The sequence below is a fragment of the Melospiza georgiana genome, chromosome 1 (assembly GCF_028018845.1).
Source record: "Melospiza georgiana isolate bMelGeo1 chromosome 1, bMelGeo1.pri, whole genome shotgun sequence".
Classification (NCBI taxonomy): domain Eukaryota; kingdom Metazoa; phylum Chordata; class Aves; order Passeriformes; family Passerellidae; genus Melospiza; species Melospiza georgiana.
The window spans coordinates 106,769,554-106,796,807 of NC_080430.1; positions in this window are offsets into that span (position 1 = coordinate 106,769,554).

Genomic DNA, 27,254 nt, shown 5'->3' on the forward strand with positions numbered 1-27,254 from the left:
ATAGAGCATGATAGATGGTACTAGGGAAATAAAATTAGCCAGCTGATTCGCCCCCTAAGGCCAGGGAGCAGCAGGGAAGGTGGCAGCCTGGCATCCTAAAATTGTAGGAAGGACTGAGAGATGTGCATCTATTGATCATTTCTGTCTCAGAGGGTGGTAAGGTCTGTTAGGAGGAAGAAGGATGGATGGATGGATGGATGGATGGATGGATGGATGGATGGATGGATGGATGGATGGATGGAGAGGAAGCCCAGGCTCCAGCCACCCTGAGACAATTTTTTTCCACAGCTGAACCTCTAAGTCCTGGGGCTGGCTGGCGCCGTGCAGAGCAGCCACGTGTCCAAGAAAAGGCTGACAGGCCTAAACATACAGGGCTCTCTCCAAAACAGCCATATATTGCAATAAGTGAGAGTGGGAATTCATTATTTGGATCATCAGTATGAACATCAGTAACAGAGCAGAACTGAAGGGAAGCTACAAGGTGGCAGAGCATGATGAATTTATTGGAAACCCCAGGTTTCATCAAGCACTACAGTAGAAATGAAAGATTCATAAAATAGAATATTAACTAGCATTTTCACATAATTTTCAGTCTTTTCAAGCTAACATTTTACAATTTCAGTCATAACTAAACAATTATGGATGTTCAACTATGTTTAAAGCACACACAGGAGGAAACAACCATTTAACAGCCATTAGACTCTCAGTACCTTCTTAATGTGGAATCCCAAAAGTTGGTGCTCTTCCAGACAATTATAAAAACTGTGGAATTCTTTCATGCAAATGCAGAACAACTTGTAATCAACCTATTGTTAAACTATGTCAAAAGTGTCTAAATTAGGTGATTTCTAGATTACCAGAAATACAAATCTGAAATACAACTTCCAATGTGATTATCAAGCCTTCAACACCACAAAAGCCTGCCAAGCAAAGTGGCATGATTCTTCATACACAATATGAAAAATAAGATTTTTCTTAGCCTTGGCTATTTGGGTTAGGTCGTATAACAATTTTCTTAGCAGAAATGCAGTACTAGATGAAACCAGAGCTTAGCAGAAAGCAAAAACGAGAAAGTTCATAAAACAAGCTCTTTATACATATATGAGAGAATATGTTCTAAAATTTTAAAATTAAAAACTAGAATGGTCTATCTGGATTCTTCTTCACCCACCTACACTGCATTATTTGTCTATCAAATACATTGAGAGTGTGCATGTGCGTGCCCACCATTTGATCTCACAATTTTTCTAAGTAAGGAAGCATAACACGGTTTTACAGATGTCTGAGTCGCAGAAAAAGGTTGCCAAATACTGAAGGTTGCAAAGGTTATGTATGGGGAAGTTAGGATGTCAACCAAAATCCAGTTTAAGCAATCTCAGTACTCACAGAGTATGGAAACAAAATTGTCTTTAACTTAATAATTTAACAATGCTCCAAGCACTTCAATTTTGTTAGTGTACAACTATCTATTTGTCCTCAGCTTTTGAAATTGCAAGGTGCTTCTGAATTGCACTCTTTATCCTCAATGGCAGAGTTCAGAAACAATTTTTTTCAAAAAGCAAACCTGATTGTACACTTTTCCATAAATATATGAAAATTTGCTTTTTCAATTACAATTTCAGCAGTTGAGGCATTGAGAAATACACCAGCCATTATGATAAAGTGAGAAGGTCAGTGATAATGGTGCTACTACATCTCATATTTTTCCTTTATTTTACTTCTTTAAAATGTTTTCTCATTTAGGTCAGAGGTATTTTAAGACTCACTTTTAATGACTGGTTTTGATACAATGCTTTATAGTGCAACCCTGCTTCATTTAAGTGTGTTGTGCAAACCACCAGGAAATCCCCAGTATTGCACCTTTATTAGAGACAAAAACAAAAAAGCATCCTTTTCCTGCTGATGTCTATAAAATGGAAAATTCTGGGACTTAGTAATCAGTTACACAGAGGAAATAATTTCTTTGGATCTGCAACCAATCAGTAATAGGTGCTACTCCATCAGAAGTCAGCATATTTTAACTACTTTTCCTGGGTGAAATGCAACACTTGGTAAACAAAAGGAAATGTAACCCTGTGAGTTTTACTGGGGAATCACCAGCCCAGCACCACTGCAGGCCACAGCAGGAAAAGCTCAGCTTCAAGAAACTATAAAAGGGGCCTGCTGAAACAGCCTCACCTCTCACCAGGAGATGATCTGAGCCCCTAGAATACCCCTTTTTTAGAAGGAACAAGATATTTTTCCCTGAAGCTGAGGAGTACAAATAGCTGCAGGAGCAGGTATACCTGTGCATGAACAGTTGTGCATGGCTCTTTCATGGTCACTCCATCTCTTGCACCTATTTATCCTGTCCATCCATGGCATTTTGTCCAGATAAAATGCTTTAATCACAAGAAATTGCACCTGGTTTTCTCTATTACTAGAAGAATTAATTACCATGGGATTTCAAACCCTTTCACATGCTACCTGTGCAAACAACCTCTCACCTTAAACAAAGACAGGCTACTTTGCTTTAAGCATAATTTGATGTGTGTGCAAGAGAAGGGGTTGAGATCTCTTGCCTTATTTCTAAATACTCATTTGTGCCCTGGGCAAATTTCAACACATATTGCTATTTTCTTGTTCCACTGAGAAACAAAATACTGATTAGGTTTTCCTCTGTACAGAACATTTATCTGTCAGATACAACTCTTCAGTTGTGGATTATAAGGCTTATGTTTCCTCAACAAAAGAGGCATTTTCTCTGATAAGGAGTATTCTTACAAAATTCCATTATTTTATATAAATGATATGTGTTCCTCTGCTCTGCATGTGCACAGAGTGGTTTGAGCTGGTCAGTGCATAAAGATGACCACAGAGAGAACAGGAGAGACTAAGAAAAGAGATGCATAAATACAAACATGCTGTGGGGACACGAGTAGTAGTTTTCCAAGGTTTTTAGCCCCATTACATGTATTTTTTTCCTCCAAGATTTTGATCAATTCTTAAGAATATGCAAGCTAAGTGTTAACAAGAACCATTGAAATGGCTGATGGAGATGAGCTGTTTCTACAGTCCTTCAAAATTATTCAGGAGCCTCATGAAACTGAGGAATGACTACGTATCAGAAGTTTGCCAGTTTTTTTCCAACTATGTCATATTACTTGTTCTAATAAACATACTGTTTCTTCACACACTCTCTAACATATGGACAATATGGAAGGCAACATAAAGTTTAAAAATATTGGAATATTGGTAAATCTTTCTCTTCAAAGCATCCTAATCACATGTAAAAATTATTAGCATATGCTCTTTTGCTTCTATGTGCAAATTACTTGAAGACTTTTTTGTTCGCAAAAAAATAATGCATCTTCAGAGCAGAGAAATTCATGTTTGTTTTTACTATTACTTCAGGTGAAAAATTCATTTATGTTACTGTGTGCTCCCAATCACCTGAATATTCCTGCTTAGAAATCAGAGGCATTACAGAGTGGGTTCCCAGGTTGTCACTGAACTGATAAAGTCTGTGAGCAGAGAGCTGACTGGTGTTACAACTCTGCAGCAGTGGCACAGAGTAAACGAGCTCTCCAGACATGTGAATACATACACTGGTATCAAACAAAGATTTAGAAGTGGATAAAGCTTCACAGATCCTAATTATGGAGTCTAGCAAAGGAAATAATTCCCGCCATAGAGAATGTTTCTCTATCAAGGACAGAAGGACGTGGTTTAAATTTCATAATTTTCAGATGTTCCCCTTTTTAGGCAGAAGCAACAATGAATAAATTACTACACATATTTTAGACTATATTCCTCTTAATGACATTTTCATTACACTGTCTACTTCTTATTTTTATGCCGGTCACTACGGAACTGGCACCACAACTTTTTTTTGGATAATCAAAACCGTGTTTTCAATGAAAATGGAATAAATTTTTCTACTTCCTCTTCCTCATCATCTAGCATCAACTCTGCAGCAAGCAATGCCATCCCCATCCCTCCAGCAGCTGGAGAGCCACTCAGGATGCTGGAGTAGGAGCTGAGAAGGGAACACACTTTACAAACAACTGGCAAACCTTCATTTCTGACTCAAGCTACATTTCTCATGCACAGGGCATGTGTAGCACTGTCAAAGTCTGACAAATAGAAAGGAAACAGTTCCCCTGGCTGAAATGGCTCAGCTTGCTATTCCAGAGAGTAGAGAGAAGAGGGAGCACTGAATAATGCTTGTCTTTAAAACCCACTAATATGCTTCCCACTAAAAGCTCAGGAAAGAGAGAGCCACATCCCTCCCTAATCCACACAGGGCTCTATGCAATGCCTTGTAGGTATCACTCTTAGGAATTTTATGCAATTTTGACATGGTCAAAAATGTCTTTCCAAAGTAATCCACACCACTGTGATTCTACAAGAGACTCTTTTTCTCATTATTATAAATTATTGCCAGTACCAGTAATGGTGGTATTATAATAGTACCACCATTAGTAGTTCTCTGTATTGTATTTCTATTAAAAGCAGCAGGGCACAATTATTACTCTCTTTATTAATTTGATGAGATTCTTGTGGCCCAGACTCTTCAGGTCTGGCTCCAGAGAAGAATTTTCTGACAATGAGGAAATGACACACATTGCTGGTGTTTGCTAGCAAAACCAGTAAGGAAGCCTAAGCAGGAACCTACCAAGATTGAATCCCATAGCTGCCTCTGAAACAGAGCATGTTCTGTGTACTGAGTCTGCATCCCAGATAAGCTGACAAGTTGATGATGCTTGTTACATCATATTTAGTCAGCTACAACACTGTTACAGCTGTTACATCTGTTTTGGGCTGAGGCAAGCATGGGACTGGACCTGGGTGAATTTTGTGCAGACCCAGTTTCAGTGCATGGCATCTGCTAAACAGTGCAGAGGAAAACAAAAGCCAGCAGTTTGCTTGTTCTCCAGCTGCTAGTTATGCTCCTTCAAAACACATTTTTTGCTTTTCTTTTGAAAAAGGTCATGGCAACAGGAGAGAACTACAATAGTCAAAAGGGCAGGATTTAAGGAGATGGAGTATGTTCAGTTCTGAAAGTAATGCTTAATGTTTATACTCATAGATTTCCACATAACTTAGAAGGTGTGAAATAAAATACCAAGCATTTCTTCCATAAAGAAAGGAAATTCAAATAGCCTTGTGATTTTTGCCATTAAATGTTTGGGAAAAACAAGAGTTTTCTTCTGATTTTTTTTCATCTTTCTGTTTGTTTTCCTCAATAAATGAACAAAAAGGAATGTATGACAAACCTGCAGGTCCCAAATTTTGCTGAGCTCTCTTTTGCATATTGCATAACACCTCTCTGTAGACCCAAAAATAGTTTGACTAGAGGTAACAGTTTTCACTAATTTATAGATCTAAAGGCTGTGGATCAGTTCCTGAGATAGAGAGTGGTGATGTCCTTTACCTACTACAGAATAAAATTGTTCCTTCACCTTGTTCCTTCATCTTTTATCTTCCTCTCATCTTCCCTACACTTTTCAAAGTTCATAACCCTGCAGAGGTCCTAACTATTTTATTATGGGGTTTTTTGTGCCAATCTTGCAGTTTTCTAGGTCTGCAGCTAGTGAGAACAGGTCGTAGGCAAATAAAACGCTGGATGACCATCCATTAGAATTCAGGCAACTTTGGTCTGCTCTTAAAAGGGTGGATTTCAGAAACACATTAAAGAAGAGCTCTTATGTAAAAGTACATTTTGCCAGACACATAAAATGGGTCAAAATATGAATTTAAACTTCCTTTTTTCTTCCTATGAAGATGACATTCCCTCATTCAAAATACACGTTGTGTTTAAAGGAAACATTGGAAATTTCCACTATTTGGTACTCTTCACTGATAAATGGGCACACAGAGTGCTATACTGCTGAACTTATCCTTTTCTCATGGCATAAATTAAAAGTAACATTTTGCTTTAAAAAAAACCTTAGAGTTATGATTTGGTCATCTCTCTACTATTATTTAGGACAAGCAGATTGTACGCAAAGCCACTCGAGGCAGTTTTTACCTTCCCCTCACACCCTTCAACTGTGTTCCTGACATCATACAGAGTAAAGGAAGCTGTTTATAGCCCAAACTGCTGTAACAAAAGCCAGACACGGAGTATCTGGGGTACAATCTGCACGTGGGGGTGTAAGAGCTCCAAGGTGAATTCAAGCAGAGGAATTACGCAGGGTAATGTACTTCCTGTGCATGGCTCACCAAGACACCCAGCAGAAGCAAAGCACTTAACTGCACAAGTGCAAGCAAGGCATCAGACTCTTGCCATTGAACCCAAAGAGTGAGAAAGGCCTGAGACCCAGCCCTCCGTCCACAACTGCAGTCTCACTGCATTGCTGCATCCACAAAACAGACATGTGCGAGTTGGAGACTCAGAGAGATCCATGTATGCCCTAGAGACACAAATAGATGCACTTAGACATCTCATGTGGACTGCTTTAAAGCAATTATTTGCTCCATAGAGACTTCTGTGTTTTTTCTAATAGGAAAATGAGTGGCCGTGCTATAAATGGGTTGTATAAAGACCATATTGTTCTAGTTTCCTAAAATAACTTGGACACCTTAATTGTAACCTTTCTTAAAAACAAAGTAGCCTTTGATGTGAAGCTTTAATCATGAACAGACTATAAACTTCTCTGGGATCTACCATGAGGTAGTTGCTCAAAGTGTCAGAGCACTAACTAAACAATATTCATTAAATCCCAACTACAAGTAATGTCTGGAGAAAACTCAAGGGAAAACTAATGTCTGTCACATGATGTGTGAGCTGTGTTGACTCACTGCCATGTAGACTTCAATAATTTTCATCAATAAGGGCACTTAAATGTATTTCTGCCCAGTGACTCCCTAAATAGCATGCTAGAAACCCTATGGTCTTTTTTTTTAGTTTTTCAATGTGTGCAGAACAAAGACTTAGATTTTTTTTTCTGAAGAGGGAGGAGGCCATTTTGCCTTCCTTATGTCATGCTTACTTATGTCAGCCAACATGTTACTGTTTTTCTTTCATTGATGCTCTTTAAAATGCTTCCAATTCACAGATGTGTGCTGATGAAGTAGTTATGAATTTTCCTACAGGCTACATTTCCAGAAATCTTCTTAGGATCTTGGCACTGCCCAGAAAGTAGAAAACAAAAGAAAAAGTCCCTGATTGGAGACTCCTCTTTTCATTGCCCCTATACTTTGTCCCACCCTATTCACTGAAAGTAGTCAAATTCCTTCAGATTTTAAAAGGGAAAGGTTGGCAAAAAGTCCAAAACCCGGGCACCCAATTTAACGTATTTTCTTGGAAACATTTTTTTTTGAGTGAAGTAATGATTGTTGAAGAATTGGTTTTATTAATTGGTATCTAATAATTTCTGATCACAAGTTATCCTTTTATCAGTATCTCTGTACTGATATTAATCTGTTCACCATTGATTTCAAGATGTAAGTGGGTACTTTTCAAAGGAAATTGTTCTCTTAAGGAAAATTCTAGAACATCAAAGAACACATTTGTCTGACCAGGTAGATCTGCAAGGCCCTGAGAAGTCACACTCACTCATGCACTCATCCGTAAAACTCATGCACATTGCCACAAGATTGAACAAAAGCATCTTGTGATGGATGGAGTGTAGGTCTCAAACAGGAAAAACATTTTGTGAAAACAGGTTGCCTGTAGAAAAATTCCCTGTTCATATTTTTCAGCATTTAGTAATTGTCAGAAAATTGGACTATGTTATGGAATTTCTGGTCTGAAGAAACTTTGTGAGACAATTCCATCAGGACAACAAAGAGGGTGTCTTTTGAAAAGGTCAAGATTCAAAGGCAATGTTTTGAAATTCTAAATGAGGTGGTTTATTGAAAAAAATTTTTTTTCTATTTGATTGAGTCAGGGATAGTTAATTTTGGTATTTGTTTTGAGTTTTAGAGGACTTCAGGTTTTGTCCCAATGTTAGATCTCCAGCTCTCATGGCTGAAATGAAGGAAATTGAAACCATCCTCTAAACACAGAAAAGTTCCCTGGCATCTGTCAGGTTACACCAGATATCTACAATTTTTCACCTAAAAATAGAAAGCAGAGCACTGAAATATTCACTGTGTTGTAGGCATATGTCCAAAAAGCAAGGAGCTGCATTGAGTAAAAATACTGCAAGTAGAAGCGTGCACTTTAAGCCACTGGCACGCAAAGCTGTTCCAGTTGGGCATTTAAACACCATGACAGCGCAAGTCAATTAACTATCAATCATCTTGAGACCTCAGCAGCACCTCTCCATCATTGAATGAGGTGGAGAGTAGATTTCTTGGAGGTCCTGTTCACCAAATATCTTCCCTGAGGTGATAATATCTTCAGAATTTTTATCACCATGCAGAAGGGATATCAGAGTTGGACCCTTATTTGGAAATGGGAAGGCAGATAGTGGAACACAAGCTTGACATAAATGCAGGTGAAAGAGAAACACTCAAACAGAGTTTCAGCCTTTTTTAGCAAGTCTATTTATACCTCACCATATCCTTTGAAAACATAAAATTCTAGTCCTAATTTATTAATGGAATGTGCCAGCACCAAGTTATTTTTAAATTTAGAATATAAATGGCCTTCATGAACTAGAGCAAGCAGGCAGCATCTGACATGAGTCTCAGAGCTAGTGTGAAATTTACTTTTAAATTGCTGCTGTCTTTCCAAAAATTATGCACCGTGAGCATGTGTCTTCACTCGTGTTAGCTTTTGCCTTAATTAGAAAACAGAACCGCAGGAAGTGGCACGTAGAAAGGATCTCGCCCTTGCTTGGATGTAAATAACCCTCTCGGCTTATTTCAGCTGTTTCTTCCTAGCTAAATTCAAGTTGTCAGAGGAATGTGATCCTGAAAATAAAATCAGAAATTTCAAGCTATTTGTAAACATAAGAGGCAAAGGCTAGTTGTATTTTATTTTATTTCCCAACCTTTTTCTTCTTCTATGGCAAACAGAAAGTGGGGACTGAAGACAACTGAAAGAAATAAATTAGAAAGGGTTTTTTACCTCCTGGGGACTCTTATTCCCGATATTAAGCGCAACAAAAAAGGGTATTCTTCTGTACAACTGTTCCTCAAAAGAACCTTGCATCTCAGTCTTCAGCCAGCTGAAATTATCTGCCCTTTCAGTTGCACACTGTTGACTTTTTCCAACGTCTGTCCTCATCACAACTTTATAAGCCCATTAGAGGCATGCATTTGAGTGTTTTAGGGAATGACTAGACACAGCAAATGATTTCCTATAAATAATTTATTCAATGACTTCAAAATTCTCAGTGTTCCTGTAAGGACTGCCTGTCACAGAGCAATGCTGGTAAGAAACAGAAGCTTTCTTCCCCAGTTCTACCACCTGATCCAGGGCCCCTTCTACAACCCACAGAAAAGCTGCTGAAATTTCTCCTGGGTTTTTTTTTCTCTGCCATCCAAGTTAGAGGGAATTCTTCTAATAATTTTAGGAGAAACTGTACAAGTTCCACGACCTTCCTGATCTTCTTCACCTTCTGAGAACAAAATCTAAAACTGAATTGCTTTGCAAGAAAAAATCCTTGAGTCAACTTCAGGACAAAAAATGTGGCAGCCAAGAGTCTGATCTCACAAGCTCCTCAAGAAAGCAATGATATTATAAAGAATAAAGTTTTACAACACTAAAGCATTGAAGGGTTTGCAAAGGTTCAGTAAAGCCTTTTCATACTGAGCTTTGCTCTGTGTTTATATTTCCAGAAACTAGTACACATAAAAGTGGTTTTAGAGTTGTTTTAGAATAGGTGAAAAGATTTATATCGATCTTCATTAGTCTTGGGTTAAGAGAAGGCTGAACTTTAAATACTTGTTCATGGGAAAAATCAAAGTTCCTCCAAGAAGACAAGAGTAAACGGCCTCAAGTTGCAACATAGAAGGTTTAAATTAGATATTAAGAAAGATTTTTACATGGAAAGGATTGTAATTCATTAGAACAGATCTCCATCCCTGAAACTACGCAAAATAAGTGTGGATATGGCTGTTGAGGACGTGGTTTAGTGGTGAACATGGTGGTGCTGTTACATTTAATGTTGCACTTGATGGCCTTAAGGGTCTTTTCCAGCCTTAACACTTCCATGGCTCTAAGAGAAGTTTTTGACTAGGGAAGCAGTTGATGTTGATGTTTTGATAAAACATGCATTTGAAACATTTCTGCCTATGGTCATATTTACTGAGAAGATTCTTCATATATTGATCACTGTGTTCCCATACTGTAACACCCAAAACAACAAAGTCCTACTCTATTAGCACTTCTGTGTCTGTCAGTCAAGCTTCTGCAGCATCCTTGAGTTATTTTTGAGGTAAAAATTTCAGATAAGTCTTTCTCCTTACCTTTGTCACTGAAATTTAAAAATAACTTGAATTATTAATTAAGATTAAATGTAATTATTAAGATTAAATGCATACAAATATGCTGGCAATTTATCTATCAGTGTTAGCAGTGAGAATGTTTAAATTATCTCACCTCAGTGCCTGATAAACAATCAATGGACTTTATTTAATGGCTTCATCTCCAGTGCTAATTGTATCCATTTAAATTAAATTATTCTGATTGTTATTCCATGTAGTTATTTGGCGATATGAGACCTCTGAATAGATAGTATTGATCTGGGGCAACCAGGCATCATCCATCACAGCTGTGAAGACAGGAATTAAATTTAAATAGTGGGCTATTATTTTCTGAATGTCTTTGTGGACAAATAGGTAGAGGAAGCAGGATAATTAGGAACTTGCACTAATTTGTCTACTTGATTTATAGGTATATGATTCCTGAAAATAAAATGAGGTCTACAAAGTAATCAAGAGAAGCTGGCAATAGGTAAAACCTTGTGACTCTTTTAGCAGAATGGACAAACAATTGATGCGCTACCAGTCCTTAAAAGGTGTTTAGACAGCTAAAAGAACTACTGTGCCTCCTTATGAGATTTACAGCAGTACCTAAAACGATTTTTGGACTGTTAGATAGAAGCAGAGTAAGACAAAAAAAAAAAAAAAAAAAAAAAAAAAACCCACAAAAAAAATCCAAGATGTGTAGATGTGTGACAAAGATAACTATTGTGAAATGTTCCTGAGGTGGTGGAGGTATAAAAACAGCTACAGTTTTACAGAACGTCTGAAGTTACAAGTAAGCTCAACAAAATCAATGAACTCATAAATCACTTTAGGCTGGATTCTAACTAACAGTTCTCATTTTCTGGATGTTCCCAAGGTAGTTGACATATGAATGCAACCTCATTTTGATCCCAGATGGCTAGAGAAAAATGGGATAACAGTGAGATTTAGATCTCACCCCTCCAAGGAGGATGCCTGTTACAATCATGAACTGTGATTCACACCAAATATATCCCTATACAGGCATTCATGCATTTCTCAGTGTCCTGCATGCTTCTGAGCAGGGAAGACACTGATATAGATGCAAAGGTTCTCTCTAAGCAGTATAACAAAGTGTTTTAATGAACTGTGTGATGGGCCCTGGGAGATGAGCCTGAAACCTGACAAAGCCATGTATAAGGAGTTGCTGGGATCTGTCCCACAATGCCAAGACAGCAGAGCTCTCAGAGGGAAAACTCATGTTAATTTTGAAACAGAACAGTGATCTCTGGGAACAGGTTGGGTAGGTGACAGCTGATAAGAGTTTTGAGAGGATAAATTTCAGACTGAGATCCTTTCACGCATTTGCCACATGCAGATCTCCAAGGCTTTGTTTATGTCTCCATAAATCCATGGAGACATCAAGGCTGGGCTCGTGGACCCTGAAGACAGAGAGCCTACAAGAACATCTCAGGCATAACTACAGCTGTGCATGGCTGTGCAAGCCTGGATACACACAGCCAGACAATACAGAAGGTGAATCTGGGCTGGCTGTCCATGGCCAGTGTGCAAGCTGCCTGTGAAGAGGTAGAAAATGATAGAAAAGCAGGAGGAAGGCAGAACATGCCATGTGCTTACAGACACATATTACATCTTTTGGAGGTTCATGAAAATCAAACCTTTGCAAACTTGTGGCAAATGAAGAATCAGCTAAAACCTTCATTGTCAGTGCAAACCTCCATAGCAACTTTCTATATTCACAGTAATTAATCTCACATGAATTATCTTTGATTGGTTTTAATTGCACAGCTCAACTGTCAACCAAAACACAAATATCTTATGAAATTCAATCGAGGTTTTAAAATTGACTTGATATGGAATTTGACATTAATCTTTTCTCATAAAAACGAAGATATTCTCAGTGGTAAAAGAAATGCCTATTAACTAGGATCACTTAACTAGAAACCAGATTCCAAAGATGTAAGTCTTAGTATCATCAACCAAAAAACAGAGCTACTGGTACATCCCTGAAACACTAATTTAGTCCAAGAATGAAAAGATATCATTTCATTATTGTCTTTAGTTTAAATATTTCCATTCTCAGATGTCTTTCAAACTTACTCTAAAAAGAAAAAAAAAAAAAAAAGGCTTTCTAATCTGGCTTTCCTAACTGCAAATATTTTGATTTTTAGAGATAAAAATGCCTGGCTAAGATCAGTGAATGTTTATACAGAATCTGGAGGAGTACAAACAGAAGGCACAGTCCAGTTATTCTTTTGAAGGCAAAATTTCGTTCTTTATTTTGCATCTTGAGACACAGGAAAACCTTCTGTAAAATAAAATAACAAAGTAACCATTATACAGCAGCTACTCATTGCATAAAACTTGCTATGTCCCATGCCTCCCCTTGATGTTCTTCCCCTTGATGCTGATGTCATATTTTGGCACCAAATTACAAGAATCAAGATCAGCTTGGTCTTGAGAGTATGCAAGGATGTTAGAAAAATTGTTACACACCATTTGAGTAGGAGAGAATGGGAACATTGGATGGAAAGTAACAGAAGCTGTATAGTTAGGTGTACTTATTGCAAATCAAGTAGTAAAAGTTATTTTCTGATCTGTCATATGAGTAGGTGCAGCTCTTTAACCAGTGGAGCCAATATCATTCCACTAAGAGAGGGAGCAGGGAGCATGAGCTCAAACAGTGATATTTAGAGCAGAAAGACAAACTCCATGGTGGTATTTTGCACAGTAAGGCGTTACAGGGGGCCTTTGGATGAGGAGTGCTGAAATGAACTTTTGGAGTTCAATCCAGTTGTTACTCTCTGAATGATGGACTAAGTGGAAAGCAAGATTCCTGGGACATGAGGGGCAAGAAATGAAAACAACTGTGGGATGTTGCTTGCTGGAGCAGGAGAAAAAAACAGCTCTGATGCTCCAGAGGCAGAGATCTGCAGTCACTTACGGAACAGGAGATTCTCCTGCTGAAACACAGGGACAGAAGAGCAACACAGAAAGTGTGCACACATGAGAATTGTATGTTCTAATAGCATTGATTGTCCGTGTGTGACTTCATTACAGCCTCCTGCAGGGCCTGGAGGAGAGCAATCCATCACAGAGCTCCTTGGTGCACAGCTGGTACTGAACTGGCAGAACTTCCCCCAAAGTTTCCACCCAGAAGCCTGAGCACCAACTGGAACCAGCACACATGTGCAATGGTTCCAGCCAAACTTTGCTTTTGATATGGAAATTAAATGCTAACTGCTCTTCTCCTGGGCTGAGAGCCCTGCCAACCAGCAGCGTAGTGAGGACTTTTATAGCAAAAATGTATTCATTTCTGTGAGCTGAAGTTTTATCATGTGTAGAATGAGTCACTCTTTACTAGTGCAGTAATACAGATCTGTGCTCTAATCACAGATTCCCATCTGTACCTTTTATTTGGGAATTTATGTTAAAATACTAAGCCATTCCAGCCACATTTTGAGTTTTGTCCTGTCCTGACACATTTTACCCTTGTTCACTTCCTTTCCTTTTTTCAATAAATTTGTTTCCCCCTTTTGTCACCCACTCAGACTCAAACCTCTGCATTTTCCTTATATTCTAGTATTTTCCAGCAGCAAACACAAGACTGAGTCTGTGAATTGTAGGGAAACCCAGATGTATCTGCTTCCTTTAGCATTTAGTGTTGTCTATCCTAAATTTGCTTTTTATTAACAAACAAAACCTAGCATATAATTTCATTGCTTCAGAACACTCAGAATAGATCTGAATTAAGGAGAATCAACCAAGAAATTCCAAGAAAAATCATTTAAAAATCCCCATAAATCAGAAAACAAAGTCCTGCTGTTTCTCTAGTGTAAACTTGGTTGGTAGATTTGAGTTCTGGAACTTGTTTAGTTACGGTATAATAGAGACATTAATTTCACTCAAATTTTAATTTAAAAAATGACTATATAATCACAAGGGTAACTTTTAAAGCTAAACTAACCTCATGCTTACTCACTAATGATTTTTTTATTAAAGTGAAAACAGCATTATGGCAACTCAAACACAAATGTTAGTATGCACTTTAGACTACAAATAAAGTGTCATTTAGCCAAAAGTGCCATTTAGCCACTTACCTACGTAGTGTTGAGTTAGATCAGACTAACCCAGGAAAAAAAAAGAGTTATAGCAGTATCAATATTTATGTTTTTAAAGGTGTTTTTATAATTTTTAGAGGTTGAATGAGAACAAATGCAGCAGATGGATAAACAAACTTAAATGGATGGTGCTCTGTGAATTATGAACCTCAGCCAGAGATAATGTCAAAATTTAGCTGACATTAAATATCTCTTGCTACCAATACCACTGTCACTAGCTTCATGACCTGTCAAGCTACCTCTGTGACAAGGCAAAATAATTAGAGAAACTATAAAGAAGATATTGCTGCAATTAAATCACTCCATTACTAAGCAGTCAACACACTAAGTAGTTAGATCATGCAAGGAAAAAGCCATCAGTTTTACATCAAAACATGTAAATATGAGGTTGTTGTTGGGGTTTTTTGTTTGTTTTGGGGTTTTTTTGTTTGTTTGTTTTTTGTTAAGGCCATTTATTTATTTCCACAGGCTCACCAACAGCCTCACACACCAGCTTGAACATGGCATATATCAGTAGCTGAAATTCACAGCATTGGGTTAGAATACTTATTCAACTCTAAGGGGTTGAGAAAGGCTTAGGAAAGAAAAAAAAATATTATTTCCTTGTATAATTACTTGGTGTTTTATCATTACACAAAAACTGTACAATGGACAGCTCCCTGGCAATGGGGAAGCACAGCAGCCCCTCCAGCAAGGGCTCAATCCCACAATGCCAAAACCAGGCAAGCAGAGGAGATCCAATGGCAGTCCCTGGTTTAGTCCCTGGCTGTCATCAAGCACGTTCTCTGTGACAAGAGCATGTCCAAGGGCAAGCAAGAAAGTCAAGTCAACAAGGCGAAAGCACAACATTATCACAATTAAGTGATTCCCCTAGGCCGGTGGGGAGGGTGAGTCCTTCATTCAGATGGTGGCTTCTCATTTTGTCTTTCTGCTGATGGAGAAAAAGGGCACTCATCCATGAGGGACCATAGTTTGGGTATCTGTGCAGTCTTGGAGCTCATTAGGGAATAGACTGGTTTTGGCTGTATTTGTAAATGGATCAGCAAAATTAAATGTACAGGTTTACATCCCAAATTTGTGTTAATATAGTGACTAAATTATTTCCTATTCGTTCTTGTTCCATGCTGTTTCAGTGAAGGATTAAAAAAGGCTGCCAATACTTGGCCTTCTTTGCAAAACTAGAATGAATATTTTTAAGGGAGAAAACACTAATGAGGCAAAATTTAAAATAAAATATCAAAAAGGTAAATGAGGAATTCTGATAGTTACTTCCTTAAAAATAAAAAGAAAATTTATTAAAAATTTACCTTGTAACCAAAATGGCCATCAGTTCTATGAAACCACAGCCACTGGAAAATGTGTTCCCCTTTCTGTGCATATTGTTGAACCAGTCAGAGCTCTTACTTACAGTGAGTTGAAAGATGCTACATTTGAGAATACAGCTGTTATTGTTTTCAGATTTATAGACATACCTAGAGGTAATTGTAAACTATTTGAGCAACTGCCATAAGCTACCCTGAAATGACTGGCATCCTTTCACAGCAGTTACTCAAAAGGAAGTTGTAATCCCAATACAAGCAGATGAACAATTATGGGAATACCAGAGATGTCTGGAACCAATTTTTGTTTGAATTTCTTCTAGCAGATTTCATTTGAAATGTAGCACTGGAAGGGACCTCCTGAGTTACTGAATCCAATTTCCTATTATCACTGCTAACAGAGTCAGAAACACCATGAATTTGGCAAGACCTCAGTGATGGTAAACTGCCAGTCTTCCTGGCTTGGCATTCAGAGGGAAAAGCATAAGCAGGTAGCCAGTGGTGGCTGAATTTACCGAAAATTGCTACTGAAATGGAACACTTTCTCAGACTGGCAGGGAACTGGATTTTGCAGGGTTCAGCACCTGGATAAGGGTGAAGGAGCCCTCCCACCAGGGCAGGGCTGACAGTGGCTGGGTGCTCCAAGGGCTTGGGAGTTAGAAGGTAAGAACCTAAAGAGCTCCAGAACAGAGGCTTAAGGGATAAGAAATACCTACGCATAAATTAATCGTGCTCCTCCTTAAAACAAATGAATCGATGAAAGCAGCTCCTGCAAAGCCTCAGCTCTGTAGCTTCCAAAACCTTGAGGGCAGTTTCTGTCAAGAGTCTGGTCCCCTGAGCCAGCATCACAATCTTCAGCACTGAATTTTAGTCTCATACAGCTCAGAGCAAGACTGGGTTTAGCTGAATCTTGAATGAAAGGCACGGTATGTTCTTTGAGTAAAAATCCAGTAAAACAACTTAGAGGATGGTAACCCATCCATGCAAATTTAAATCAATATCTAGAAGTCTATAGCAAGAGGGAGTTCCTTGTGAATTGTTGGACCTTAAGGAACTGTTTTGGAGCTGTGGGGCTATGAAAAGTCTCTCACCCTCAAGAGGAGTTTCCCAAAAGCAGCTGTGTTTCCTGAAGTTCTCCAGCTGCCAGGAAATGGGAGGGCAGGACGGTCATGTCTGTGGCCCCAAGAAGTCCAGCTGGTGAGCCCATCAAAGCTGAATAAACACTGCATTTTCTAGGCAGCAATATGCATTAAAAACTTCTGAACATGCTGGTAATGCTTTGTCCAACACCTCTTGGTAAGGTAAGTTTCTTTTCTGAGGATGGACACAATGATTTTCTCACTCTGCCCCTTAGAACCTAAAGAGACTATCCCATAAGAAATATCCCTGACTCCTTCCCTCAGTACAGGCTGGATCCACATCTTGGCCTTGTTGTGTCAGAGCCATGCTGGTGGTATAAAAAACTAGAGGAAGTTATTGAAACTGGATGAATGGGCATCCAGAATGACTTTCTCCTTTGAGCACAGCACACCAGGAGCAGAGTTACTAACTGCTGGGAGCAGAGCTGGATGCCAGCAGGCATCCAGGCAAGAGGTCAAGTCTCACTCTTGTATCCTGTCTATAATAAAAATGAAAAAAATGTTATTACACATTATAAAACTCTTCAAAAATGAAGATATTGTGATCTTCTTTTGACACTGTCACTTCCTCCTCTGAACTGTCAGAGGAATCAAAATCTGACCTCCACATTAAGTCAAAAGGCCATCCCAAGGTAACTGGCAGATTTAATTAAGGGTAGAGTCTTCTCTGTTGTGTTTTAATTAGCATTTTGTTTTCTTCCAATGAAAAAAATAGGAAGTCTTTTGTGTCCTGGAATGCAGAAAGAAAGTATTTATAACCTCTTGAGACCTTCATTGATTAGTCTGTTTCTCTCAAGTGTCGCCATAACCCTCTGTTTTCATATGGAAATATACAGAAACATAAACATAAATGGATGTATGCCTTATGGACTCAGGAGGAAAAGAATAACAACAAAAATTGCAGACCAAGCATTTAAGGACATTATTTTTTCCTGCAGTGTTGCTGTGCAAAGCAGTCTTGAAATCACAGCACAATCAGTGAAATATCATTTAGCATAAATTGTTCTGTGACTTCACTAAACATATTTGCTGAAAATTATGGCTAAGTAATGCAAAAAAGTCACATCTTGTAAATAATATATTGATCTCCTGATGGACAACAATCATCTAATACATCATTAGATAATGTGTCAGCCAACCACATAATTGGTAGACTAATGAATACGATAGTTCATATATAATTTACTCAAAGAAATCTGCTTTATTTCCCAGATTTAAATAAATGATTCATCTAGATGTATTTGTTAGCTAATACAAATATCTTCTTAAGGTCCAAGTGAAAAAGATCTCCCCACTGCATTTGAGCACAGGCTCTTTAGAGAGTTTAGAGCATATCTGCCAATGCCGTTTTACTGGAAAAATGACCACAGATTACAAATGTACCTACATGCTTATATGTTTCCTTAAATTCTAGTGTAAACAATCAGCTTGGGTTTTTTTCCCATCAAAAAGTCTCTAAAGAGCCAGCTCCATAACAAATTCCAATGTCTGTGAATAAGTGTCTTAATTTGTGTTGCTACAAATCGTTATTTGAGTTCATTAGTATATTTGCACATGATTTCTCTACAAAATATAATCGCCAGTTTTCTGGCAAATGCATCTGATGCAAATGGAGACCAGAGCAGAACACAAGGTTGCGTAAAACTACACAGCTCAATTGAGCAAGGTGGACATTAGAATTGAGTCTGGCAAGGAATATCAAGGACAGCAAAAAGGGCTTTTAAAAGTACATCAGCAGCAAAAGGAATATTAGAAAATATGTGGGGCTGCTGCTGAATCAGGTGGGTGGCCTGGTAACGGAAGACACAGAAAAGGCAGAATTACTAAATGTCTTCTTTGCCTCAGTCTTTACTGCTGAGGATGCTCATCAGGAATCCCAGACCTCAGAAGAAAAGAGAGGAAGGCTGGAGAAAGCAAGACTTCCTCTTGGTTGTAAAGAGCTGTGCTAGAGACCAGCTAAGCAGACTTAACACCAATAAATCCATGAGCCCTGATGGGATGCACCCATGGGTGCTGGTGGAGCCACAGATGTTGTTGCTCTGCCGCTCTCCATCATCTTTGAAAAATCACAGAGAGCAGGGGAGGTGTTCCATGACTTGAGAAAAGCCAGTGTTACTCCCATCCTCAAAAATGGCAAGAAGGAGGACACAGAGAAATACCAGTCGGAGGACACAGGGAAATACCAGCCAGTCAGCCTCACCTCCAGTCCTGGAATAGATCATGATCAAGCATGAAAAAGAAAATAAGATCATTGGAAGGAGTTGTCATGAATTCACCAAGGGGAAATCATGCTTGACCAATCTGAGAATTGGTCATGTCATCCATGATGGTGTAATAGGATGGGTGAATGATGGAAGGGCAGTGGATGTTGCCTACCTCAATTTCAGCAAGGCTTTTGACACTGTCACCCATAATATCCTCCTTGGTAAGCACAGGAAATGTGGTGTAGTTGAATGGACAGTGAGGCAGATCAAGAAATGGCTGAATGGCAGAGCCCAGAGGGTTTTGATCAGCTGAGCAGAAGCCAGTTGGAGGTCTGTAGTCAGTGCATTCCCCAGGGATCAGGTCCAGCCTTATTCAACTTGTTTATCAATGTTTATCAATGACCTGGACAAAGAAATCAAATGCACCCTCGGCAAGGTTGCTGGTGATACAAAACTGAGGGCGGTGTCTGATGCAGCTGAAGGCTCTGCTGCCATTCAGTGGGACCTTGACAGGCTGGAGGGTTGGGTGGAAAGAAACTTGATGGGGTTCAACAAGGGCAAGGGCAGGGTCCTGCACCTGGGGATGAATAACCACAAGTATGAGCACGGGCTCATACTCCAACCCACTGGAGAGCAGCTCTGTGGAGAAGGACCTGGGAGCCTTGGTGGATCACGGATTGGCTCTCAACCAGCAGTGCCTTTGTGGCCAGAAGTGCCAATGGCACCACAAGGTCCATCAGGAAGAATGTGGCTCAGCAGGTCAAGAGAGTTGATCCTCCCCCTCTACTCTGCCTTAGTGAGGTCACACCTGAAACGCTGTGTATGATTCTGGTCTCCACAGCTCAAGAAAGACAAGGACCTACTGGAGCGGGTCCTGTAGAGACCACAAAGATAATGAAGAGCTTGTAACCTTATTTTATGAGCAGAGATTGTAGGAGCTGGGACTGTTTAGTCTGGAGAAGAGAAGACTGAGAGGGGATGCCATTAATATTTATAAATCTATCAAAGACGGGTGCCAAGAGGGTGGTGCTGGACTCTTTTCAGTGGTACCCAGTGACAGGACAAGGAGTAATGGCCATAAAAAATCCCACAAGAATTTCCTCATCAACATGAGGAAGAACTTCTGTACACTGAGGGTGGCAGAGCAGTGGAACAGATGCCCACAGAGGTCATGGAGTGTCCCTCTCTGGAGATGTCCAAAATCCATCTGAATGGATTTCTGCATCACCTGCTTTAGGTGATCCTGCCTTGGAAGTAGGATTGGACTGGATCATCTCCAGAGGTCCCTTCCAAACCCAACAATTCTGTGATTCTGTGACATTGCAGCGACAGCTGGAAGATCTGACAGGATATGGGAAGTGCAAGGTCTTCTCAAGCCAAGGCCTCCTAAATTGCCTGGAAGGAGTGTCTGACTTGGATAACTACAGGTTTGCAGGCATAAGTGGTAGGACCAGGTCCAGAGCCCATGCACTTTTATTATTTTCTCTTGCAGCTGCTCTTTTGCTTCTCCAGAGCTTTCTCGGGACCCCCCAGACATTTAAATGCAGGGGACTCTTTCTGTACCGTGGAGTCATGATCTGCTTCAGGGCCCCTCCTGAGCTTAGCACAGAGGTGTGTGGTGCCTTCTGTTCCTCTGCCTAATGGTGAGCTTGCTGTGAAGTACACAAATCTCATCAAGCCTTCCTTACCAAACCTCCAAACCTTGAAAACAACAGAGACCATTTGTGGACCATTACCTTATATGCAAAGAAGATTCAGCACGTCACAAAGTTATTATACACATTTACTACAAAAACAAAATTAAAAGCACCCAAGAGTTCCTAAAAGTGCAATATTTTACTAGTAAACAGTGTTGATTAAATATTATCACAATATGTTGTGCTATTTTTTTAAAACAGGTTGAGCTCAAATAGGCTGAGACCTGTTCCTGCTGAAAGTAGTATGATGCTAGAAAGGTGAATTCATCTCTGTAATTGCTTATATGTTTACTACAAAATCCATGCACACTACAGTTTCACACACAATGTTATGATGAGGAGAATTAGGGATTCATTGTCAGAGTTCTGGAAATCAGCATTATCTTTAACTTTAAAACCTATTTACAATTAAATCAACTCTGTTCAATCTGATTTATTATTTCCTTCATACCTGAGTGGATGTTCATGGAAATAGTAAAAGTCACTTGACCATAGGTGTATTCCTTTAGAAAAATCTGCTGTTGCTGCACACCATAATGGATAAAATTTTGAAAATTTTAATTAAATTAAATCACTTATTGTCCTTGTCTGAATGCCTAAACCATTTTCAGTAACACTGTAAGAATTCAGTCTGAAGCTATTATCTACCATGGAAAATTTCTGTGTGAGCTGATAATGTGTGGCAAGGTTATTAGTAAGTGAAATAAACTATAAATAGGTCCACAGAAAAGCAGATTAAAAAAAATAACAAAAAACTAACACTTTTAAAAGTGAAATTTCATGCTTTTTGTTATACTTTTTCTAAGACAAAACACATGCTACAATCCCAAGGCAGTGGTCATTGCAAATGGATGCACGTTTTAACTAGAACAAGGCACTGGGTACCCATTAACTCCTTTTATTTTAACTTAGCAGTAAAAGCTTTCATTATAGCCATTAGATAAAAGAGAAACCTTTGACATTAAAGAGTGAAAGCATATATATAAATAAAATAAAATTTTAATTTACAGCACTGGAACTGGCAAATATATATTAGCAGAACCTAAAAACTTACTTCTAAATAATTGAATTGGATTAATACAAATGAGAAATATATCAAAAATATATAAAAAAAATCCAGAGGGAATTAATTTTAGAGCTCTGCAGATGGAAGCAGACCCATGTTTAAATATACATTTTTCCAGTTCTGCCTTAAGGAAATAAACTAACTTTGCTTTCCCAGCTCTTTGTATGTATTTGTAGCAATTAAAATTTCCCACAGTTTCTTATAATAACTGGTCGACAAAAGGGGTAGATAAATGTAAATGTTTGCAGGCACCATAACCTGTTATTTTCCCCAGTTTGAGAATACTTTTTCCCTTGTACTTCTCAAATCTTAGCTTTAAAAAGTGACAAGTACAGAATAGTTTTAAAAAGTAATTTAAGAAAAAGTATTTTGGAGCAAACCTGGCCATCCCCCTCCATTCACTATTTTCAGTGTCCAGTTAGAAGAACCATGACTTTGTTACACTAGGTAATATGGGATGAGGGGAAGGAAAAATAATTAGGCACCCAATTCACATTGGAATGGAAAAACACAATCCCCCTGAAGCCTGGGCCAGAGCAAATTGGGCTTTTTCATCTTAATGTGATTCTTTTCCTGGATGCTGTCTATAGTTTAAACAGGAACAAGGTTTGGATAGCAGGGCTTGGTACCAGTGTTGAGTGCTACACCTGATTTGCTTTTTGTATGGTTTCTGCTTGGCCCTGAGAGACAGAAGAGAGACATGCCAAGAAAGAGAGGTGGCTGTGTCTAAACCCCTATTACATATTCAACCCTATTACATATCCAGATCCAAATCCATCCCATGGGGAGTGGGTACCAAGGCTCCTCAGAGGCTTCACACCATCCCTGATCCTGCTGGGGATGCCAGTGCTTGCCCAGACCCCAGCACGCACCCAAAAAGTACCCAAACGCCAGATAATAGAGTCAAAATCTGTTTGCATCTTTCTTACAGAAATGTGAGGTTTTGGTAACCAAAAGTCATCCTCAATACAGCTCTTAATTCCTCTTTCTGACCACACAGTGCTATGTAGCATACAGGGCTCCTGACCTGGGACCCAGGCTCCTCAGACAATATCTTTATTCTGCTCAGAAAAATAGCACCTGTAACGAAGATAGCATGAGCTCTGCTCATCTTGCCACTTTAAGCTTTGCCCATCAAGCGGGACACACTTATTGTGTGATTCTGGTATGGCAGAATCTTCTACCAAATCTCTCCTTGAATTTCAGCTTACAATGTAAATATGTAGACTCAACTCCTGTAGCAAGAGCTCCATTTGCATACAAGTGGGCTGACCTATCCTTCAGACAGATCTGAAGGCCATTTTCCAAGCAAATGGGGATTTGTGGGGATCCTGCTGTTCAGTTCTCCATTTTGCTGTAGTCAACAAAGTCACCAGGACTCTGTGAAGCACTCAGTCCCACCTGCACAGAACAGCTTGTGAGACTGGGGCCTGGCCACAAACAATAGCAGTTCTTCTGGCAAGCTTGAAAGACCTTCTTGTTGGCAGATTGAGGGAGCCCACGCTTCTCCTACTGCACTGCCGTTGATCAGTATCAGAGAAAAGCATTACTCAAACATAAAATACCATTATTTTTCCAAATTGAGGTCTCAGGTCTGTGACAAGCACTTCTCTTAGTACAACATTACATAAATATTATGCAACCACACTTCAAAACTGCTGTGTTGAGCAATTTGAAGGATAATGAGTACTTTTTGGAAATGTTGCTCCAGTCTTTCCCCTGTCTAGGCAGGAAAGACTGATCATGGTCATGGCGCTACATGCTGCATCAGTTAATTTGTCTTTTTATCTGCTTTTGGCTCATACCTCACCTACAACTTTGTGAAAAATGACAGAGTGTGAACATCTTGCCATTAATGGGCCATGTGACAGACGCCCAGCACAGCAGGCCAGGGAGAAGCATCTGAGTCTTGCAAACTCTCCTCATTGCTAGATTTACTGATGGATGACAGAGCTCTATGGTGCTGACAAAGATGCTGCTGACCTCACTTCCAAGCATGCTAGATGGTTTGCAGCTTACAGCAGTGCATCCAGGACACAAGAGACAAGAACAAAGCATGTTTTTAGCAGGAGATGGGTTGATTTTTAATATGGAATATGGTTCAGAAGTTGTGAAATCTCCATAGAGAAATTTTTTTAAATGTTTGTGATCAACAGGAACAGCAGATCTTCTTTTTAAGATGCGAATCCATAGAATAGTAGACAATCCCCATCTTTTTCCCCACATCCTACCTGTCTTCTGCTATAAACTGTCTAATTAACGTGTTACAATACGTAATATGGTCAATTCATAACAAATATTTGGAAAGAGAATGCTTTTGTAAAGGGAACTTTGCCAGGGCAACAAAACACTTCTTTTACAATGTTTCTTGCTATCTTCCATTTATTTTTTTAAACATTTTGGTTTCCTCCATGCAGAACCAACACTCAACATTTTTCAGGTTTTAAAAAGAGAGCAAAAATTAAGATAGTGCTTTCCTTTGCATTGTTTCTGGAAGCAAATAAATACAGACTTCTTGCCTGAGAGGAGGAATATCAGAAAAGTAGGACACACGAAATAAAAGCATCTCTGAGTCATACCTACATGCACAGCAAACCCAGAAGTTCCTTACAACAACTTAGAGAAGTTGTTCATGTACAGCCTGTGGTACATTTGCATCAGCACTTTAGCTCAAGCTGAGAATTGCTCAAAGATCACTGCTCTCCACACAGTGACGCAGCAACAGAGCACATGAACCAGATTCCTTAGAGGTGAAGTATTCCCAGAGACACTCTCCTGAACATCCAATGTAACCCAGCCACAAATGAGCTTTCAATACACAGGACCAGGCTAGAACCAGCCAAAAGAAAAACCCTTGAAAAGCCATCATGTGGGCAACATGTAAACAAAGGGCTCTCAGCACCATCTCTTTCCACAGATCCACTTCCAGTGTTTCTGTGGAATTAAACATAACCAATGAGTGCTGACAAGGTCAGGAGAAAGATTTGGTGTGTGGGAAGCCAAGGTCAGACCAGGTAAAACCTTCTTTTACTCTGCCCAACAGTGAGATATGGCGATGGCCAATCAGGATTTATTGTTGTTCCAGCCAAGGAACTGAGGCAAGGACAAATCCTAAATCTCAAGATTGAGTAGCAGAGTTTGGAACCAGATTAAAGCAGTGACTTTGACATTAGCTCATACAACCATAATATTTAAGGGAAGCCAATGAGACCCCAAAAGCTATATGTACAAATTTATGTATTTTTTGTAGTAAGAGGGATCTTGAGTCAGTGCTGCAGCTGGCTCTCTGATCTGAAAAGCAGACAGAGAGAGGGGGGCTCTTCAGCTTGGGAAGAAGCCAGGAGAGCCACAGGAGACAGATCTGTAGACACTGAGATATAGAGAACACAGAAGTGTGGACTTACTGCCTCATGCAGACATTGAAGCAACACTAAAGAATTAATTACTTTCTGGCCCAACAAAAATGAGCTCAGTAAAGAGCAGTGTCTCCCCTCTGCTCAAGTCCAGGGAAGACAAATTCCCACAGACATGCTGGCTGCTCCATGGTGCTCACATGGAGAGTGTCCACTCAGGGACTGACTGCAAGGTTTCACCAACCCAACACCAACCAGCTCTGCCACTGAGGAATGGGTGCAGGGTCCTTCTGCACACAAGCTCTCTGGAGCCAAGGGCAAGAGGGTTCCCTTCATTAAAACTCACATACCTTGGAGATGCATTTAACCTACTTACCTATCATTGATGATTGTCTTTACAGTAGCCTCATTGCTGTAGCAAATAAAGGGTGGGTTTCTACCCCCCACAGGAGAGATTTAGTCCTATAAAACTTGGAAACATGTGTCCCCCAAACTGGAGACAAGATTTTTATTTTTTAGTGTTCCTCCTCTTTTTCATTCCTGAGTGTATTTAAATAGCTAGTACTTCTCTGAGTGATAGTCAGACACAGAGAAGAAACATCAATAGATTCAGATTTGCCAGAAAATAATGATTCAAACTTTAAAATGAAAGTCGTGAAACCAAAATAAATGAAGGTTAAATCAAATAAATTCCGGATCCCACATGCCCAATTTTTATGGGTTAGGCTAGCCAGTAGCTAAATGCCTGCTCGGCCACTTCTCCCTCCTCAACAGAACATCAGGGAAAAAATTACTTTAAAAAGCTCATGGGTCAAGCAAAAGATGAGAAGATAATTTAACTGTTACCATTATGGCCAAAACAGTCTCATCTTAGGGGGAATTCATTTCATTTATTGCCAATTAAACATACAGGGATAAAAAATGGCCCCAAGATGCTACTATTTTGGTTAAGAGGCTCAGTTATACCCTAAACTAAATTGGTTGGAGCCATCTGAAACTGTTTGTGTATGGCATGTAGCAGCCCCAGCCCTTCATCCCAAAGGCCACTCTTCCAAAGGCCACCCCTCCAGCCCGCGCTGCCAGCACCTGCAGCAAGCACACCATGCAAAGCATTGCAGAGCATGAAGACCTCCTCCCAGCTGGCTGTAAACAGCGTAGGGATAACCAGGCAGGAGTTGCAAAAGGGGAACAGTTAATGGCACAGCTTTCATTCCAGAATATGCAATTAAATATACAATTTCTTAATGACCAGGAACTCTACTCAAATTATCATAGACACCTCTTTTATCCATATTCAAGAGTAGATCCTTTCAATGTGATGTTTCCAGATAAAGCTCTATTCTCCTCAAAGATGTAGTGTTGGTTTTTCAGATTTCATGCATATTAAATCTAAGTACCTTTATATTTTCCACCTGGATGCCATAGCATTTCCATATTTCGTAACACAAGATTTAGAAGTTTCATCAAAGCAAAGGCACCAGCTCAGTGGTTGTGAGACTTTTGCTGTACACAAAGTGTTAGGATCAAAATACTTCTGAAAAAGTCAGGAGAATCTACAAGATATTTTCATTCAGTTCAGGCAGGAAAGAACCTACTTTATGAATAAATATTCTTCAAATAACTCACAGCAGGAGACGCAAATCTAGAAAAAAAAACATAAAGGAAATCAGGCACTTAAAAAAGAAACTTATTCTGCCTCAGAGAAAGAATAGACCGCTGAGGTCTGACTCAAGCAAAATCAAACTTCACATTAAGCAAATTGTACCATTGATTTATCCCAAAGTCTTGACTTTTACTGGTAAAAGATCATGACAATAACCCGATCTCGTACATCTGTTAGACTGAGCCTTTCATGTAATTTATCAGAAGGTGTTTTTCAGCACATCCCATTCTGACAACATTAATCAGCAAAGCCCCTATCAAGGCAGAAAATTTACAGAACAGATTTGCAGGATTATTATTAGACCAGAGGCTCTGACACAGCAAGAGCCTACCTACAGGAACTAAG